This window comes from Chionomys nivalis, chromosome 23, assembly GCF_950005125.1.
Source record: "Chionomys nivalis chromosome 23, mChiNiv1.1, whole genome shotgun sequence".
Lineage (NCBI taxonomy): Eukaryota > Metazoa > Chordata > Mammalia > Rodentia > Cricetidae > Chionomys > Chionomys nivalis.
The window spans coordinates 28868124-28889334 of NC_080108.1; the positions used below are offsets into that span (position 1 = coordinate 28868124).

The window sequence follows — 21211 nt, forward strand, 5'->3', positions numbered from 1 at the left end:
CTCACCTGACAAATGACTCGTGCCTAGAAATATATGGAGAACTCTAAAAAAACCAACACTGAAAATCCAGTCGGTAAATGAGCAAATGTTTCAATAGGAATGAATCAAATCAAAGAACGTCTACTGAGGATGACTCTTGCCTTTTCTTGGGAGATAATATGGAAATGTTTGTGCTCTTATGATACAAAAAGGGATATGAAAGGATCCCCTTTACATCCTGAGTTTGTTGGGGTCCTTTTCAGAAGCACGAGTGACGCAGAAGAGGTACATTAGATGACATACAAATCAGTTGTTCACGTTACATAATCTGTGGGAGGTGAGAGCCCCTAAGGAACTCTGGAAGTCTCTCTAGAGTCATATGACCCTTTTCTTCCTCCAGGAGGGAATAATGGTCCCCATGTTGTGAGGGTGGTCTCTGTGTTATCACAGCTGTAGCACATCATGACAGTTGTGGTCTGGTTCCATCCGAAGGAAATATTTACCTTGATGAAAATCTTTCATTGTAGAGCATGGTAACAGTTTCATGAGTGTACACCAGACTTAACTCATATGTTTAAATCTTACTGTTTTATAAATTACAGTTAACCAAAGCTGTTTTGTTTAAAGTAATTATTTTAAATAGGCAACTATTAACCCACATTGAAATGATAAGTACTTTAATTGAGATAGCTAAGTACATGAGAACCACTAGTACATTATCTTCCTTGGGATTGTTTGTATTTTATTATACTGCTGTCATTCATGACCATGCTGCAGAGCAGCTAGTCTGAGCTGTTTTGCTCCACCCAAATACTGACCACCAGTCCCAGGTCATTGAATTATTTAAGACCTTGGGATAGCACCGGCAGACCTCTGGTGACTTACAGCTAGCCCCATGCCCAGAGTGTGAGAGTCTGATTACTCAATGCTTTGGAAGCCAGAGTCTGTGGTCAGGTTGGAGGCATATGACCCCAGATTTTAACTAGCAACAGTCCAACACTAGGTTATCCTCAGCTTCTAGCTTCTGAGAGCATCAGCCATTGGAAGTGTCTGGTAGTGTCACTGCTCCTGAAAAGGTTTGGATGTGGGGCCTCACTGCCTGTAACAACTGATGCTATAGCTCTTGTGCTGAGGATACTGGGGGCTTTTGAGTTCCACCATCTTCTTGTTGCTAAGGTATCGTATGTCCCTTGAGGTTTATTTTGTTTTGTCTTTTTCAGTATATTTCATCCCTTCCATTTCTTTGGTGTGCAAATTCACTCATGTTTAACCCCCCCCCTTTCTATTTTTCTAATAGGCCCATCTATTTAGGTTGCTTATTGCTAAAACAAAAACAACAACAACAACAAAAATAAACACTACACACACAAAAAAGACCACTTTTGAAATGTTTAGAAATTTAGATTAGATGTGAGGGAAGATGGTAAGAGAAGATTCATCATTTGAGAACTTAGATCATAGTCTCCGTTATTGCAGAGGGTGGGGATAGAGTACAGGAAGAGCAGAACAGATACCAATGTTTTAACAGAGATACTTACTACAGACATGATTTTATGCGATGCTTAACACCATTCTTCATTTTATTTTTCATGTTATGAGCTCCTCAAAAAAATAAGCTAATAGTTATAGAACATTCTGTCTTGTGGTCACCATAGTTAGGATTTTTGGTTTCTATGTCTTAGTGACTTTAAACTTAGTGTGATTTTTTCTATATGTAGAATTACCGGTCTCAGAGTTAATGGTTTGTTGTTGTGGTTTGTTTTTAAATTCTTCACATGAAGACGTCTAATCTTAGATAGCACTGGGAGAAATAATGTGCTGGTTCTTATACATTAATTCGGTGTGGGAAATTCAGTTTTATCCTCACCAGTCCTGAGTCTTATTATAAATACTGTTTTGAATGGTTAGTTGATTATTTGCATATTCTCGTCTTTATATAACTACAGATGTAAAGAAATGACCCACAATTAGGCAGGCCAACATTCTTCTATTTCTTCAGTATTATTTCCTATTATGCATTGGAACAACAGCAGCAGTAGGAGCAACCATGAGCTGGTACCCAACAGAGGGAGGAAACCCAGATTGTGGAAACATACTTGATATTTGTGTCCATTATTTACAAATTTGATACTAGGATTGACCCAGGGAAAGGGGAGAGGATAAAGGCACCAAGTAACAGTTACTTTTGCCTCATTGGCATGTTTCAGGAGGTCTTACTGTACCCTCTCCCCTTGAAGCAGCCTCAGGCTCCCACGGCCTTGGAATCACTGATTCTTTTGATTAGTGTGACTCCCTTGGTTGCAGATTTTTTTTTCCATTCTGTTCCTGTTGTGTTTGATTTGGAAGCATATAGGAGATAGTTGATTTCCTGGTGTCTTGTCTTCCTTTCCTGTTTCATCTGCCTTTCAGATGGAGCTTCAGTGTTGCGGTTCTTGGGGGTGCACAGTGACAGAAGCTTGAAGCAGATTGGACTTAGTGACTTGGAGGAGCACCCAGAGACGTGTGAGGGCTGTTGTACAGAGTGGAAGGCAGGGTGGTCAGGACGGTCCTTGGTAGGTCATGAAAGATTGAAGAGTAATATGGTAGCAGTAATTGAATGAGAGTTCCCGGGCTATTAAATGCCTTCTCTGGGAATCTTTAATTTCCTAACTTGATCATCTGTAATAATCTGAATATGGAATCTGTTAGGGCAGATACATTGTTTAGACAAACTGAAAAGAAACAGGTCATTTTTCTAGGTTACAGTGAATGTAGAAATAGATGCAAATTTATTTTGGCAGGATTGGGTGCTTATGCAGAGATGTGGGCTAGTTAGCTGAGCAGGGACTATTGTATAGATTAAAATTTGACCTCCTCTCTGCTCGGTGCCTTCTCCCAAACTACTTCATGATTTAGACTGACAGGAAGATAGTTTCCTGACATATCAGGAAGCTGATACATCCCCAAAGGTCATTTAAAAAGTTTTTTTTTTCCTTTTGGAAATGTATGCAAATTGCTTAATCGCCTACGTTAGGAGGAAGTGCAGGAGTCATTGTGTCCCGGATTGTGTGATGGGAATAATTTTCCTGGTAATTGGAGCATGTACTTCCTCGTTTGACACTTCATTGTAAGAAAGACTCAGAAGAAAGGAGGCTGTGAATAGTTAAATTTGGTCTTCTTAGTGCCTGCTTGTTTCATGTACAGAGGGCACCTGGGTATGCTCCAGTTTGGAAGGGAAGTAAAATTTGGGTCTGCGGCGCAGAGAGGCATATGCTTTCTCCTAGAGACAAATCTCTGCAGTGATTAGTTAAAATGAATCACTAGGATATTTCTGGGCACAGTAATTTATTAGCTTTCTGCAAGTCTATAAGAAAGACTGGAGCCCAATGTCTGTAGAGAAGGCATTATTTATAGATTTTCATGGGGAAAAGAAATTATAAATATATAAAGAAGCTGCAAATTTAATTAGATTTTTCTGGGATTTGGGTGACTACTCCTCATGCTAACAGTGTGAATGAAGGGTTTTTAAAAATTCCTCTATTGCTTTCTCAGAAATATCAGTGCCTATCACAGGGGTTGTGGCCCTGTCACAGTGGCCTTGGCCTGTCTTTACAAGGGCAGGATGTCTCTTCTGCTATGCTCCTTTGGAGATCAGGACTGGGGGCTGCCTGAATTTCAAATGCATGAGAACATAATCCTTTGAAGCTTGCCCTTGAGGCCATGGACAGAGCCCTGGTAGATAAGGGCTAGATCTGTCTGTCTCCTTGTGGCTCCAAGGTTGGTATAGACTCCTGCCTTTCTATCAGGAATCTTACTTTACAGAGCAAGAGTCATGGGTCAACTGTGTGAGCACTCTGTTCCATAGCAGCCTGAAATAGGGATGTGTTGGGTCAACTGTTCTGGGGAACCCCATAGGCTACTTTGAATTTAGTGTCATTGATGGCAACCGTTGCCTGGTCCACTCTCATGCCAACTCCCAGGCCTGTGGCCAGGCCTCTCTCTTCTCTCAGCAGCCCATAGTGATAATTTGTTCTCGTCCCTCTACAGTAGTCCTGTTGTCCAGCCCTTCCTTGCTGTATTTTGGTGGTGGGGATCAAATTGAGATCCAGGAGTATGTAAACAAGCATTTTTGCACTGAACTGCCATGTAACCCACCCCCTATGGTTTTGATTCTTTCCAATATTTATGTTTACCCTTCTTTTTCTTTTTTCTTTTCTGAAATATTTAGGAGAGCGTAATATTTTTATTTTGCTCTTCATATTGATTGATAAGTTCAGAATAGCAGAGAGTAATGCCGTTGGCAGGTGGTAGACCCTTATATTACCAAGATGAACCCTGCTTTTCCCTCTAGTCGTTAATAGGTTCCTATAAGTTAGTGCTATCTCTGTGTAGATGTTAGAGGCATCTGAAAACTTAGACATTTTCTATCTTTAAGTTTATTTGTAGAAATATCAATGTTGATTCTAGTAGAAAGCCCCCATTTATACTCTTTATCCTGTGTAATGTCCTTCAGATTCTATATCACTCTGAGATGGATTAACAGGGGTCCTGAGATTTCATGTATTTCTTTTATGTTTCATTGCTATGCAAAGAGATTTATTCACCATATTCCATCCATTCAAAAAGTACATGCTTTTTATATTTCTACTTCAAAACTAATTGTATCTATTTTGGAGTTGAATGGCATTTTAATTTTTCAAGTTTTTTGAGATTATATCATTGCTTTCTTCCCTTTCCTCCCTCCAAACCTTCCTGTATTCTCCGCTTCACTCTCTTTCAAATTTTTGGCTTATTTTTTTATTAATTGTTGTTTCATGCATCTATGCATGTATCTATATTCCTAAACATATAAATACAGCCTGCTTAGTCTGTATGGTGCTTCTTGTTATATAGATATGTATTCTTGTTACATATATGTAACATTTATATGTTACACATGCTCATTATATATATTCTTGAATATATTCATATATATTTTTCTTGTTACATATATATAACAAGAAACACTATATCGGTATCCTATCTATCTATCTATCTATCTATCTATCTATCTATCTATCTATCTATCTATCTATCTATCCCCCCTCCACACACACACATATATTGCCCCCAGGAATGACGTTTTTGTATTAGTACTCTTCCCTGGACACAAAGTCTTACTAACATGACTTCCCAAAGGTCTTAATTTTGATGGGATGTTTATTTAGAGGGTAATCAGTATGATTGGGATTACCCATAAATCAACAGAAGAGAGTTTTTCTTTCAATCCTGTTCAGAGTTTCTATTATACAGAATGAGGATTTTGTAAGTCATTATTTTAAAACTCACCTTCTTCCAGAAATACAGCTTTTTGGTGAGGTGATGTCTATTAAAAAGAAAAAAAAAAAGAGTCCTTGTTTATCTGAAATGGCCTTTGTTTTGTCTTGACTCTTGGTTAACCATTTAGCTGGGCATAGATTTCACAGTTGAGTTCTATGGTACTTTTCATAGTTTAAATTTGTCCTTTTCTTCAACAGGGATGCTGTGGAATTCCCATCTGCTTTCTGGTCAGTTATCAGACTGCACTGCCTTGGGGATAAACCATGACTTTGTGCTTTTAGTATAGTGTCTTTTTATATGTCTTTACTACAGTGTGATTTATTTATTTTTGTTATTGTTGATTCTTTCTTCTTTGGAAGAAAGGGTTTCTTTTGGTTTCTGGTTCCAGAGAGATAAGGTCCATTATGATGGAGAAGGGATAACAATAGAAACAGGAAGCTGGATGATCACATCCTTAATCCACAGAACAGGAAGTAGGTGAGGCTATAAATCTAAAGCCTGCCCCAATGATGTGCTTCCTTGAGCAAGGCTCCATCTCCTAAATAGTGCCATGTGCTGGGAATCCAGTGTTCAAATACATGACCTCAGTGGTCAAGAGAGTGAATGGGAGGGTGTGTGTGTGTGTGTGTGTGTGTGTGAGAGAGAGAGAGAGAGAGAGAGAGAGAGAGAGAGAGAGAGAGAGAGAGAGAGAGGCACATGAAGGCCAGAGAATGGCCTTGACTCTTGTTTGATTTCTGGATTGCCTTCCACACTGCCCCCTTTATTTTGAGACAGAATCTCTTAGTGGTCTGGGACTCTCCAAGTATGGTAGTCTGTCCAACCATTGGGCTCTAGTTATCTACCTGTCCCCACTTTGTCAGTCCTGGGAGTGCACATCACTCTGTGTGTGTGTGTGTGTGTTGTTGTTGTTGTTAAATATAGACAGGATTTTATTTATGAAAAACTTTCAGAGATGCCCCTTATAGCCCTGATTATTTCGTCTTATCATCTTACATTAGTATAATACATTTATTACAATCAATGAATATGAATAGTAGGCTATTTTATTTTTGGTGGCTTATTTTAAATCAATTTCCATGCTCTGTTTTTTGTTTTCGTAGGTTTTTCTTTGCATTTAATAAATTGAATGCACATTATTTCCTAGCACCCCCTTATTCACAGTCATCAGAGATTTATAGGCTCCTTTTCTTTTTACACTCTCTCAGGCTTTATTTTTAGTGAACTTAACATGTTCAAGGAGTGCTGGGAAGACAAATTGAAGTGTTTCCCCATTGGGAATTGTTGGGCATTTTGATCAAGGTGAGCCTGGAATTCTGTGATTGAGCAAACCATAGAGGAAAAGTGTTATTGTCATATCCTTAAAGGACACATACGTGTTCTAAACAAAGACAAGCAGACATGCTAATGTGGATGGGGGGAATGGAGGGGCACCCAGAAGGACTCAACCCTAAACAAAACTAAGACAACTTGGAGTGCTGGGAGCAGGAGTAATAGTTTTCCTTGGGGAAGCACGCATTAATTTGTTATCCAATACCAAATGATCAGCACTAAGAATATATACAAGTAACATTATATACACTAAGCAAGTTCTATTTATGTATTTAAGAAAATATATATGTATATGCTATATATTTAACAAAAAGCAATGAAAAAACATAATGACTTTGAAATAAATCAAGGAAGCGCATATGGGAGGGTTTGGAAGGAGGAAAGGGAATAAGGAAATGATGCATTTATGTTATGATATAAAAGTAGAGAGATAATTTAAAAAATAAGAAAAAAGGACACATGCTATTCATAGAACCTACTGATCTATCCTGTCATCTTGGGGCAAGCATTGAATTTTCAGGTTTCTCCACTCTAAACTTACTCTCTCTCCTCTACTTTCCATACTATACTCTTTGGAATAAAGTCACCGTGTAAAACCATTCTCTGTTGTGGAATATTATTTTAACTCAGCAAAGACATGTTACATTTTTTTATATTGCAGAATATGTCTTTAACTGTGTAAAGGTGTGCTACGTTTGTTTATGCTGCATTGGTTTAATTATGTAGAGATGAGTTGCATCTGTTTCACCTTGTCTGCCTAAGGCACCTGATTGGTCTACAAGAGCTAGTTCCAGGACAGGAACCAAAAGCTACGGAGAAACCCTGTCTCAAAAAAAAAAAAAAAAGAAAGAAAAAGAAAAAAAAAAAAAAGAAAGGAAAAGGTAAAAAGCCCCAAATGAAAAGGTAGATAAAGAGAAACAGGTTAATTTAGGTTAAACGAGGTAGCCGAGCGGTGGTGGCGCACGCCTTTAATCCCAGCACTTGGGAGGCAGAGGCAGGCGGATCTCTGTGAGTTCGAGGCCAGCCTGGTCTACAAGAGCTAGTTCCAAGACAGGCTCCAAAACCAAAGAGAAACCCTGTCTCGAAAAACCAAAAAAAAAAAAAAAACAAAAAACAAAAAAAAACCAGGTAGCTGGAAAAGAGCTAAGCTAGGTCAAGCATTCAAAACTAATAAGTCTCCGTGTCATGATTTGGGAGTTGGTGGGTGGCTCAAAAGAAAAAGTGTAGTGAAATGGCCGATTGTTGAATAATATACCCCACCACTTTAGAGGCAGAGGAGTTACATAATTATCTGGACTTGGTCTGCACAGGAGATTTGTCTCTTGAATTTCATGTAATCATTTATTAAATCATTCAATGTAGACTTAACGATATTACTTTTGTAGGCTTGATTGCAACCCATGTTTATTTTGTTCAAATAGTAGCGTGTGCCATTGGCTGAAGGTGTTTCTGTGCTCCTTCCACACACACAATTACTGTGGTATCTCTTATATTCCTGGCTTCTCACAATGCTCCAGGCCTGCTTTTGTTTTTGTATTTTTTTTTTTATAGGTAGTGCTTGTCAGTCACTCAAACAATTATCTCTCAGGGACCCCTGGATCTTTCTTTTGGAGAATGATTGAAAAACAAAATTAAATTCAGGTGACAGAGTGCTACCAAGATTTCATTGCTAGACCTTCTAAGCTGGCAGAGAAAAGACACCAATATGTATAACCCACATATGTTTATATTTGTGCACATGTGCGAGTAACTGCATATAGTTCACATATATTTATATATGTATATAACCATTCTGTAGGTAAAAATCTGTGTATTTATTACACTAAACATATATTCATGCTTCCCTTCTAATCCGGTATAACCCACATATGTTTATATTTGTGCACATGTGTGAGTAACTGCATATAGTTCACATATATTTATATATGCATATAACCATTCTGTAGGTAAAATCTGTGTATTTATTACACTAAACATATATTCATGCTTCCCTTCTAATCCATTACAACATACGTTCTCTTGATTTCTCACTCCAGCATTAAGATATCAGACTCCCATCATGTCTCCTATAACAGTATGTGGTGGGTTCAGAAATAATTTTCAGGCCATCTTCTCTTTCTGGGAACAGTTTCATCAGCCAGAACACAGTGTTTTTGGAACTTTTTCAGACCCTAGGAAGTTTAAGTGTCAAAATCTCTTATCTTTTTTTGTCATGTGTTTGGAGTCTTTGGTCGTATTTTGCACTCGGTACTGGACCTCTCTACTTCTCAGTGCCTCCTATATGTTCTGTGCACATCTGGCCTTCTTCTGTACTATAAAGGTCTGAGAATTTTGACAAATGTTTGTCTTGCACTCACCATTACTGTTTCATACGCAGTCCCCCATGCTCTGCCTGTTCATCCCGACCCCCCCACCAACCTCATAGCCATCCAGCTGTTTACAAACCACACCTTTTGCCTTTTCCAAACTGCCCTGTAATTGTACCCATGCACTCTAACTTTCTCAGCTGGCTTCTTTCCCTTAGCAAGATGGAGTTGTTTCTTTTAAACCTTTCATGGCTTAATGGCTCATTCATTTTAACCTTAAATAACCCATTGTATGACACAGTGTGCTTACATCTATCTGTTCATCTGCTACAGGACTCCTTGGTTACATACCAATTTTTGTAGTTATAAAACTCACAAACAAAACACAAAAAAAAATAAAATAAAATTCACATTTCTTAAACACAAAAAAATAAAATAAAATAAAATTCACATTTCTTAAACACACACAAAAAAATAAAATTCACATTTCTTAAACACAAAAAAAAACTCACAAACATTCATATACAGGTGTCTTTGTTTTTTGTATTTTATTTTTTTTGGTTTTTATATACTGATCACAGTTTCTCTTCCTTCCTCTCCTCCCAGTCTCTTCCCCAACCTCACCCCCATCCACCATATGCAGGTTTTTGTGTAAGTAAATGTTTCAAGTGGTGGACCATTAGGTCCCACTTAACAAGGTGCCCAACTGCCTTTCCAGATGGCTGTAGGAGTTTTCCCAGTAAATAAATGAAGGTCCCTGTCTCTTACCACTGTCTTCTCCCATTTGTTGTTGTAGTTGCTTATTTATTTATTTATTTATTTATTTATTTATTTATTTATTTATTTTGCAGAGTCTCAGGTGGCCCAGGCTGGTTTGAGCTTAAACTCTACCATGTAGTAGATGATGATTTGTATCTGATTTTCTTGTCTTTACCTCCTAACTGCTCCAGGATCACAGGCATGAGCTGCCACATCTGGACTATACCATGCTAGTACCTCCACCTCTGGATGTGGATATGCCAGGGAGGTTCTCTACCAACCTAGCTACATTCCTAGCTCCTCTATACTCTCTCTCCCTCTCTCTCTTCCTACCTACCTATCTCTCTCTCTCTCTTTCCCTTTCTGAGAAAACTGAAACTTCTTGCTGTAACCTATCATGGATGGTTACTGTTTATCCTGGTGCTAGGGTATGGTGACATTGTGGGGGCTAGGGCAAATGTCCTAGGTTTAATGTCATTCTTCTCCTGGGCTCCCCTCTGTGTTGTGATCTTCACAAGTGTCTCCACTGGTCTGTAGCCCTCTTGTCAAACAGAGAACTGCTGCAGTGTTCTGGAGGGGAGGAGTGACTGACGAGGCTCTGTCAGGAACATAGACTTTTTTATGTGAAGACTCGGCATCTGTTCTCAAAGTTACTTTCTGTTTGCTTTTATTAGCCGCAGAGGAATCTTGCACATTTACCAAGACAGCATGGTCCAGTTCCTAGAGATAAAAACTGTGAAATTGTATGACATCTGGTGTCTATGGTCATCCTTAACTTTTTTTCAAGTTCACACTCAGGTTACAGTGGTTATCAAATCCCCATTTAAGCAATGCTGTAAGTTCGGGACTCTAGGCTATGCTTTAGCATTTGATGACACCCAGATTTTTATGTCACACTTTACCCTGCAACCTTAGTGCCTCTTGTGTCTTGAGAAAAGCCATTGGTTTCTCAGTCTGTTTGGTGTTTTTCTTTTTTAAGTATAGGAGTGTTTGATGTTAAAGTCGTTGCATGCTGGAATAGAAAAGAAATGTACTGTATTAGGTTTTAATTCCTTCATTTCCTTTTGAGGATGTTGTACTTCCTTAATCTGCGGATTCATTGTCCAGTTTTGGAAATCTCTCCTTCCTTGACATTTCTTCTGCTCTGGTTTTTGTTTTGTTTTGTTTTGTTTTGTGGATGTGTATTGAATCTTTTCAGTTTGTTTGTTAAAGCATGTTTTCCATGCCATTATATCACATTGTCTTCCACTTTCTGATTATCATTTCTATTTTTCCTAATCCATTGTCCTATTTATCTGTTAGTGTAAACAGAGACTGTACTTTTGTTTCCCAGCTTCCCAGATCAGAATAATCAACACAAAAAAACTATATTAATTACAACACTGTTTTGCCAATGGCTCAGATATATTACTAACTAGCTCTTACATCTTAAATTAACCCATTTCTATTAATCTATGTATCATAATGAGGCTGTAGCTTACTGATAAGGTCCGACGTCTTTCTTCTTTGGCAGCTATATGGCATCTCCTAACACTGCCTTCTTTCTCCCTGTTTAGTTATCCTGCCTAGCTCCATTATGCCCTGCCATAGGCTAAAGCAGCTTCTTTATTAACCAATGGTAGTAAAGCATATTCACAGCATACAGAGGGGAATCCCACAGCATATTTGGGGTTTTATTCCTGCAATAAAACACCATGACCAAAGCATCTTGGGGAGGAGAGGGCTTACTTCAGTTTATAGTTGTCAGGTCATACTTCATCACTGATGCAAATCAGGGACAGAGCTAAAGGCAGGAACTGAAGCAGAGGCCATGGAGCAATGCTGCTTACTCGATTGCTTAGCCTGCTTTCTTATAGCACCCAGAACATTGACCTGGGCACTCCCACATCAATCGTTAATCAAGCAAATGTACCACAGATTTGCCTACAGGCATATCCTATGGAGACAATTTTTCAGTTGAGATTTCTCTTACCTGAATGAGTCTAGGTTGGTTCAAGTCACTATAAAACTGACCAACACATCCATTGAGATTTTATTTTAGTTTCTAAATTTCTCATGTTGGAAAACGTTTTTTCAAGTATGCATTTTCCTTTGCATATCTTATTCTTTTATATTTTTATATCTTAAGGCATTTAATTGTATTAATTATACTTACTCAGTGGTATCTTTTCCTACTTCTTTAGTCTGAATTTGTGGAGATGTGTTCCGATGATTTGACATCCTCTCCCTTGCTTGTGAAGAACATTTCCTATCTTCCTGATATGCTTATCTGATTTTTTAAAAATTATTTCTTCCAAACTTTATTTTTTTAATCCCTTAGTCAAAAATAATTTTTTGCCTAATATGTTTTTTATTTTAAACCTTAAAGATCTTATATTAATGTTTCTAAACATAGTTAATTTTTGTTTATTCTTCTGTTTGGTCATTTGTTTATTCTGTTAGTTGGTACTTCATAGCTTTAGTAGTCTAGAGCTACTTGCATGCTCTTTCCATGGTTTGTAGAGTTCTCGGGCACTAAAGGCTGCTTAAGTTTGAATCCTCTGACAGAAGACAATATTCTTAGGAAGTTAATAGTCAATCCTGTTTCTTGCTTTGTGTCCAGACCAAAATGGCAAACTTCATTTTTGTTCTCCCAGTGGGTTCTTCTAGTTTATGGTGGGTGCCATGAGGAAGATGCATGTGGAGTGGAGATCTGGTAGAATGGTCTTGTCCTTTCTTTCACATGGGCACCTCCCAGTTCACCCTGGCTTTGCACGGGTCTCCTGGCTTTGCCGTCCACTGTAGTGTCAGGTCACACACTTGTAAAACTCTCTTAAAGAAACCGTTCAGTCAGGAAGCCATTGAAGAGAGTCCTTAAACTTTATGATAAAGATATTTAAGTGCAGCTCTTCACAGTTGGCTTCTGGTGTCCCAGGTGGGGAAGGACTCAGTTATCTTTAAGGGGCTGGCCACTGGGAGTTTGATGGTGCTCCAATGAGTATATGGGCAACACAAATTGAACTTGGTGTATTATTTTTTTCTTTTGCAGAAAGGGCATAAGGGTGGGTTGGTGGACCTGGGAAGAATGAGAAGCAAATGTGATCGAGGTGCATTGTATGAAATTTCCAAATAATTAATAAAAATATGATGTTGGAAAAATATTCTCTTTAAGTTTGTTGTTGAGATTTATTTTTTCTTTCTGGTAAGCTAAGGGTTACTTTTAAATTGTCATTTGCTTTATCTCCCTTTTGATACTGTGTAGTGGCCTGTAGTGTTGAGATACTGTGTAGTGGACTGTATTGTTGAGATACTGTGTAGCGGCCTGTTGGCATTCAGCTAACACAGCCTGCTGTTTTCCTGGACTCTAAGCAGATGCTCCCTTTACATCTGGGAACATTCCACTCCCCTGCAGGTGCTGTGCTCTCTGAGCCAACCCAGAGTGCCCTCTTGATTTCACTTCTGTCTCAGGCTTCTTGCCTAATTGACTTAATCTCCATTTTCCATCTACACAAACTGTGATTACCTCATGCCAGTAACTCAATTTTTAGCTGTCTGTTTTGTCCCTTTCTGTTTCTGACTTATTAACTATGTAATAGTGTTATTTAGGCTCTCAGATTATTTATTTAGGTCTGCAGATTTCCCTCTCATTTCTTTCCATTATCTTGTTATCTTGATTTTTTAAATCATGTTTAATTTAATCCAAGACTTTATTGAGTTTTATAACAAGAACTGAGAAGCATGCTTGGGCCTCTTGCTTGGGCCTTTTCTAGACTGTTTATTTTCCTGACTGTGTTTATTAGCCTTAGCTGACTGTTTGCCTTTCTTTTCTTATTGAGGTTAGCACTTTCTAAGGGTTGTTTACTTCTTTAATCATACTATGGATGTAAACATAGTTTGTTGCTTATTTTGTCATACCTGTTCATAATTGTATTTTTAATGTTATAATAGCCATGAATTCTTTCTCTTGTCATTCTTTTTTAAATTGTACCCTGGTTCATGTTTTCTTGGTTTATTAAATCAATGACTATATATTATTTATAAAAATATTAGACATCAATGATAAGAAGCAGGAGAAGTAGCTGCTTCTCAATCTTGTTTCTAGAGGAAGGGGTGTGGGAAAAGGCTAGGCAATGGATACTGGGGTGGGGTAAGAAGATCCGATATGGCATTGTGCATTGGACTTTTTGTGCATTTAGAGCACCGTGCATTGCAGAAAGTCACACGTAAAGCATTTGTATAGTTTCACTGCAGAGTTTCAGGCAATAGGTATGCTTAATGAGTCTTAAACAGTACATGATGTACACATATATCATGTAGAGAAACATCACAGGTATGCCATTATGTGTGATTTTATGATTTTTTAATGTATCAGTTAAAAAATAAATTTAAGCTTTGTGTCAAAGTGCCCCTGCTGTGATCCCAACTACACGAGAAACAGAGGCAGCAGGGATCATAAGTTCAAGATCTGCCTAGGCTAGGGAGTGAGTGCCCAACCAGCGGCTTGGGAAGACATGAGCTCAAAAGAAAGAAAATTTAAACAAGAGGGCTGACATGACATCAGAACACCTGTTAACATGAGGGAGCCCCAGCACCGCTTGGTAAATAAGGATAAAGTTTGAAAGATACTGAGCAAACGGATAACAAAATTCTGTTCCTAACTTCTGTTCACACACTTCATTCTTTTCCCATTTGTCTTTTGGCCCCTTGGGATTCATTCCTTCCTCTGGGATGTCAGATCTTTGATGGATTACATGGGAGAGAGCTCTTTGGAAAAGCCCCAGGCGTCACTGATGCTGTCTGAATCTCAGTATCTCAGGCCTCTGGACTCCCTTGAAGTCGGTTGCTTTTCACTTGTTACACATGTTTGCTGTGAACAGTGTCGGGATGCCCATTGTTGGTTGAGGAAGGAGGCTGTTTCCAGCATAGAGGTATGCAAACCCTCGCTCCCTCTCCAGGGTATCTGAGTTGTGTGTCTTTCCTACCTTTCTCCCTCCGGTCTTCTATCCCCACCGCCCCTGCCTTGCTCACTCCAAGGCTGCTCTTCTCTCTGTTAGGTTCTGCTCCTGCAGTCTGCCGCGCAGGCTTCGTTCCTTGTGGGAGACACGAAATGCCTTCAGTGAAGGGAGCTTGCGCATGCAGCTGAAAATGCACCTGTGGATTTATCTGACTCGGGCACCTTTGAGGGTGCAGACGATCAGTGAGGTGGGATCACTTTCTTGGCTGTGGGTCTTGTTGCCTTTCAGTATCTTGAGTGAGATTCAAAGCGGAGGAAAATGACAGTTTAATTATTGTCCAGGAGACACCTGCCCTGCATATTTGCAATTATCCAGCCTGAAGGAGTCAGCCTGATTGGCTGGCTTTCTAGTTTGCTTTCCTGAGTTTTTCTAAGGTGGATGATGTCAGCAAGGAATCAAACACCCATCACTAAGTAGGAAATGTTAAAAAAAAAAAAACTGTTATATTCTGCTTTGATTTTTTTTAAAAAATCCCTTAAGCCCTTTCTTCTGCATCACTCCTAAAAACAGTACTCTCAAGCAATGTGTGATTGGCTCTGATAGTTAAAAATAGAATCAAAGAATTCAGAATCGCCCAAGCAGCTGTTGTTGCAGTAGTTTCTCAAGGGCTGCAGTCTGTCTGCTTCAGTGGGGACTGGTTTTCCAGCTTCCATGTCTTATGTTCAGATTCTCAGGATGTAGCCACAGTTTCCACTGGGGAAAATCCTTGGTGAAGTTCTCCCCTGTGCTAGGTGCTTGTGTATAAAGATCCAGTAGCCAAGGATCCAAGGATCAGACATTCTACTGCACTCATTGCAAAAAAAGGACATCTGTGGATTCATCTGTCACAGAGTAACTGTATACCTGTCTACCAATTCTGAGAATGAAATGGGGCTGCTAAGCACTTAGTTTCTAAGCCTTGTCTTTAGCAAGAGTAAAGCAACTACCCCAAACACAGGCCGCTGCATGTAGAGGAAATGCTAGCGATCTGGCCACTCTGTAAGTGTTTGAGCTCCACTGTGCCAGCAGTCACTCCTCTGGTCACTCCGGTCACTGTGGTGAATGCCTGTGTGACTCTGTGTTCTAGATACTGCGGGTGATTTCTCTTGCCGTTGCCACTTCTGGTTTTGCAAATAAGAAAGCAGTCGTGACAAAGTTCGACAGCCACTGGAGTCTGTGCAGGCAGTGAGTGGGAAAGCCCAGGTCTGTCTGTGATCTCCAGACTTTTCACATCATTCCTAGGCATGACCTTGAACAGTCTAGACTAAGGGTGAGGAAAGAGCTCTCTGTGCCAGCAGGTAAGAACCAGGGGGTGTAGGGAATGCCAAGTCTCTTGCAATGGACTTCAATCTTTGATGCTTAAGGACTCCTTTATTCTCTTAAAGGTTTTGAGGATCCTTAGTTTTTTTAAGATTTTATTTATTTACCACGTAGATAGTAATCTACCTGCCTGTATACCTTGTTGTTGCTGGGAATTGAACTTAGGACCACTGGAAGAGCAGCCAGTGCTCTTAACCTCTGAGCCATCTCTCCAGTCCTGATCCTCTGGTTTTATGTGTATGTGTTATAGCTTTCTGCATTTTACTAGGCTGAAATTTTTTGAAAAAAAATATATATATGCAAAAAATATGTAAAGTTTATTCATTTATAATGATAACCCTATTAGGTTAAATATTACTTCCAGAAAAACTATTACTTTTCCAACACATAACCCTTTGTGCAAGAAGGGTTATTGTTTATAGTTTTGCAAATCTTTCTTTAGTAATTTGTTTAGTAGGTGATTCTTATGTGTATCTGTATTTAGCCTCAGGCCAATCACCTACCACAGCATGAACTCTGTAGAATTCTGTCCTTTGCTCACAAGCAAAGGAAGAGGAAAGAGGAAAGTAATGTGTCATGATTATGAAGAAGTTTTAACCTCGCCGAACCTCTAGAGCAGTGGTTCTCAACCTTCCTATCGCTGCGACCTTTTAATACAGTTCCTCGTCTTGTGGTGACTCCAACTATGAGATTATTTTTATTGCTACTTTATAACTGCAGTTTGCTACAGTTATGAACCTTAATGTAAATATTTTTTTGTACATAGAAGTTTGCCAAAGGGGTCACGACCCACAGGTTGAGAACTGTTGCCCTAAAGGCATCCCAGATTGCTCTCTGAGATCTTCTGTCTGGAACAGATATCAAGTGTCAGTATTGTTGTTGATATAAAATCAAACATTATCAAAGTGGTCACTGTGGCAACATGGGCTCAAGAAGATATTTTAGTTCAGAATACATAATGTCTGGTCAAAGAGATAGATGGTTTGGATCTCAGCTTACATTTCTTTAGACAGGGTCTTAAATCTGTAGGCCACGCTACTCTCAAACTCTTGGTCCTTTTGTGTCAGCCTACACAGTGATGGGATTATCAGAGTGTGCAGCTCACCTTCTGCCTTAACTGGGTGAGCCAAGGCCAGAGGTTTGCTCACGGTCTCACAGTTGACGCATGGATGCATGACCTTCTCTTGATCATAAGGCAGCATTCAAAAATAAAAAGATATAGAAAATAAAATTTGGGAGCCCACCTGCACATTTTCAGTTACTTAAAATAATAACTAGCCTTGTTGGGTTGTCTCAGATAAAAACATGACTGAAAAGAGATAAAATAAGTCATGTTTGTTATAAACTATAAGAGTGTTAAGCAAATGTGAATATATATCTTTCTGAAACTAGGATTTAGATGGGGTTGATTTATGGCTTTTCTCGGAGTTTTGTAAAATACTGTTGAGTATCATCTCCTCGTGACTCCCAAAGGAATGACGGCTGGAGAAATGTGAGACTGCGTGGCAGACATCATCGGAACCCTCTGCAGGCTGCATTAGATGCACCATAATTTAAGGTTGATTCCTTAAAAATCTGTCACACAAATTGAAGGGTGCTCTTCATTGATGTGCCCAGGTTAAAATAGAGTGATGGAGGGCAAGTCAGCTGACAGTGGGGTGCTTGTGCTGGGCTGCAGGTTCTATCTTGCAGGAGGGCTCCATCGGGTGACAGCTATGCAGCCACAATTGCTAGCACGGCTAGCACCGAGTGACATCTTGTTGACTAGATGGCACTGCTCCTCACTCGTTTCAGGAAGCTTTGGTGGTAGTTGTTACTGTTATTTCCCAGGATGGAAACCCTGGGTAGTACGCACTGGTAGGAGCCGAGATAGACTGTGCCCAGCCTCTCGTGGCAGTAAGAGCCAGATGGTAGCTTGAAGAAATCTCTCCATGGATCTGAAGCCCTCACTAGCTGTACCAGAGCCACACTCCAGTTTAGTGACCTTGGACATCCAACCTCCAAATTGAGAAACAAACAATACTTGCTGTTTGTCAGCCTCGTGGCTTATTTTTTTTTATTATTATTATTTGGTGTTTTGAGATAGGGTTTCTTGTGGAGCCTTGCTGTCCTGGAACTTGCTCTGTAGACCAGGCTGGCCTTGAACTCGTAGAGGCCCACCTGCCTCTGTCTTCTGAGTGCTGGGATTAAAGGTGTGCGCCACCACCACCTGGCTAGGCTTATGATGTTTTCAGTGTTCAGTAGTGTTGCTGCTGCTTAACATTAATTTTGTTTTTATTATATTTTGCTTTATTTATTCTTGAGGCAGGGTCTTGTGTAAATCAAGCTGACCTCATAGCTGAGCATTATCTTGAGCTCCTGAATCTTCTGCCTCCACCTCCCAAGTTCTGGGATTATAATTATGTGCTACCACAGCCAGCTTGTTGATGGTGTTTGTTATAACAGACCTAGACTAGAGCCATTGTTGCTTGTAGGGTACATGTGGTATGATGGTGCGGAAGAATTGTCTGTATTCTGTTAAATATGTTTTAAATAAACGCTGATTGGCCAGGCAGGAAGTATAGGCGGGTCAACCAGACAGGAAGTAGAGGTGGAGCAATGAGAACACAATTCTGGGAAGGAGGAAGCCCATTCCTCCCAGTCCAGCCCAGACCGCTAAAGAAGCAGCAGCATGTACCCCCCACTGCAGTGTGATGAGTGTGGTGGGAATACCAGCACTAACTGTATGACTGCTGTGCCCTCCACTCCAGTGTGATGAGTGTGGTGGGAATACCAGCACTAACTGTATAACTGCTGTGCCCTCCACTCCAGTGTGATGAGTGTGGTGGGAATACCAGCACTAACTGTATAATGACTGCTGTGCCCTCCACTCCAGTGTGATGAGTGTGGTGGGAATACCAGCACTAACTGTATAATGACTGCTGTGCCCCCCACTGCAGTGTGATGACTATGGTGGGAATACCAGCACTAACTGTATAACTGCTGTGCCCCCCACTGCAGTGTGATGAGTGTGGTGGGAATACCAGCACTAACTGTATAATGACTGCTGTGCCCCCACTCCAGTGTGATGACTATGGTGGGAATACCAGCACTAACTGTATAACTGCTGTGCCGTCCACTCCAGTGTGATGACTATGGTGGGAATACCAGCACTAACTGTATAACTGCTGTGCCGTCCACTCCAGTGTGATGACTATGGTGGGAATACCAGCACTAACTGTATAACTGCTGTGCCCTCCACTCCAGTGTGATGGCTGTGGTGGGAATACCAGCACTAACTGTATAATGACTGCTGTGCCGTCCACTCCAGTGTGATGACTATGGTGGGAATACCAGCACTAACTGTATAACTGCTGTGCCCTCCACTCCAGTGTGATGGCTGTGGTGGGAATACCAGCACTAACTGTATAATGACTGCTGTGCCCTCCACTCCAGTGTGATGGCTGTGGTGGGAATACCAGCACTAACTGTATGACTGCTGTGCCCCCCACTCCAGTGTGATGACTATGGTGGGAATACCAGCACTAACTGTATAACTGACTGCTGTGCCCCCCACTGCAGTGTGATGACTGTGGTGGGAATACCAGCACTAACTGTATAACTGACTGCTGTGCCCCCCACTGCAGTGTGATGACTATGGTGGGAATACCAGCACTAACTGTATAATGACTGCTGTGCCGTCCACTCCAGTGTGATGAGTGTGGTGGGAATACCAGCACTAACTGTATAACTGACTGCTGTGCCCCCCACTGCAGTGTGATGACTGTGGTGGGAATACCAGCACTAACTGTATAACTGACTGCTGTGCCCCCCACTGCAGTGTGATGACTATGGTGGGAATACCAGCACCAATTAATTGCTGAAAGAATACAAACTTGGCTGGGCCATAACTTGTAGAAAAGCCTTGTGTTTTTGGACTTGTGTTTTGACCCTCTGTGTAGTGAGCTGTAGTCAGCATCCCCCTGTGGAAGCAAACTGGTAGGCTGTATATGTATGAGTGTGCACACATGTGCCTGTATGGGCAAGAGGCTTCATACTGTGTCGGGAAGGAAAGGGAGACCTTGCCACCTGACCAAGGGTGACAGGAGAAGAGGAGATCCAGATGGAGAAGTGGCAGCATCCTGCCTGGCGCCGGACTTCCTCCGCAGCCTGGTGTGGACCTCTCTGGCTGGCATAGCTGTGCTGCCAGGTGGTGAGTGGCTGCTGCGTGTTGATTACAGTTTGAGGCTCTGTGCTTCAGTCCCATGCTGCTACACAGCAAGGAAATTCAGTGTCACTCTAATGAGGTTTCTGTCCAGACTTTGGAAAGAAGAGAGGCTTTTAATTAGATTGGTAGTAATTGAGCTCCCAAACCACAGAAGCCTCTCTCAGGAGAGGTAGGCACAAATACAATTAAAAGAAGAAAAGGCACCTGAATGGAACTCTTGCTAACTCTAAGTCCATTAGTAACAATGGCTGCCTAATATAATTCTATGTATGTATACACATACACACACACACACAAACTCTATATAACTGTATGTAACTATCAGGGAACATTTGCTCATCATAGAGCATGGGACATGTTAACCTGCAAATGTTTACTACTAAGCACTGTGGCACATTTTAGTTTAGTAAAGTAGATTTGTTTCTTGCTTTGATCAAACTGCAGATTCTTTTGGACTCATCCTGGCTTGGGATGGTCCTTTGTCCCAGGCCCCTCCCACAGACAGCTTGGTCTTTTCTCATCACACCTTCATAAGCACCCAGCAGATGAACATCTAAGCACAGGAACATCATGTATCAGCCTTACTGATCATTTTTTATATGTGGGCTATATTTTAATTTCCACAAGGGACAGTATTCAATTCTCATGTGCATTTCTAGCCACTGACTGCACCCCACCCTGGTAGATGCCCCGTGCTTTTCGCCAGGGTCAGTTTTTGGTGAGTCTTTGTCAGTGAACCAAGCCAGGTAGTTCCTGATACAACGATTAAAGGGGCCACTTCTTGGCAGGACTTCGTTAATACTTTCCCTGGAGGGTATTGGTGGCTAATGTTTTTAGTCCTTTAGTTGGAATTGAGGGTTCCAAACTGACCGACAGCATTTTCAGTGTAACTATCACCTTGCACATTTTTAATTGAAATTTTTTCCTTATGTGTGAAGGGTGTTTTGCTTGCATGTGTGTATAGGCATCAGTTGTGTGCTAAGTGGCCAGGGAGGGCAGAAGAGGGCATTGGATTCTATGGAACTGGAGTTACAGATGGT

The 21211-nt window shown here is 40.5% G+C and overlaps 1 protein-coding gene across 2 annotated transcripts in view; it reads left to right on the forward strand.

Moving 5' to 3' along the window:
- Chrna7 (cholinergic receptor nicotinic alpha 7 subunit) overlaps positions 1 to 21211 on the forward strand; it is a 112128-nt gene that overhangs the window by 26625 nt on the left and 64292 nt on the right. The window lies entirely within an intron of this gene.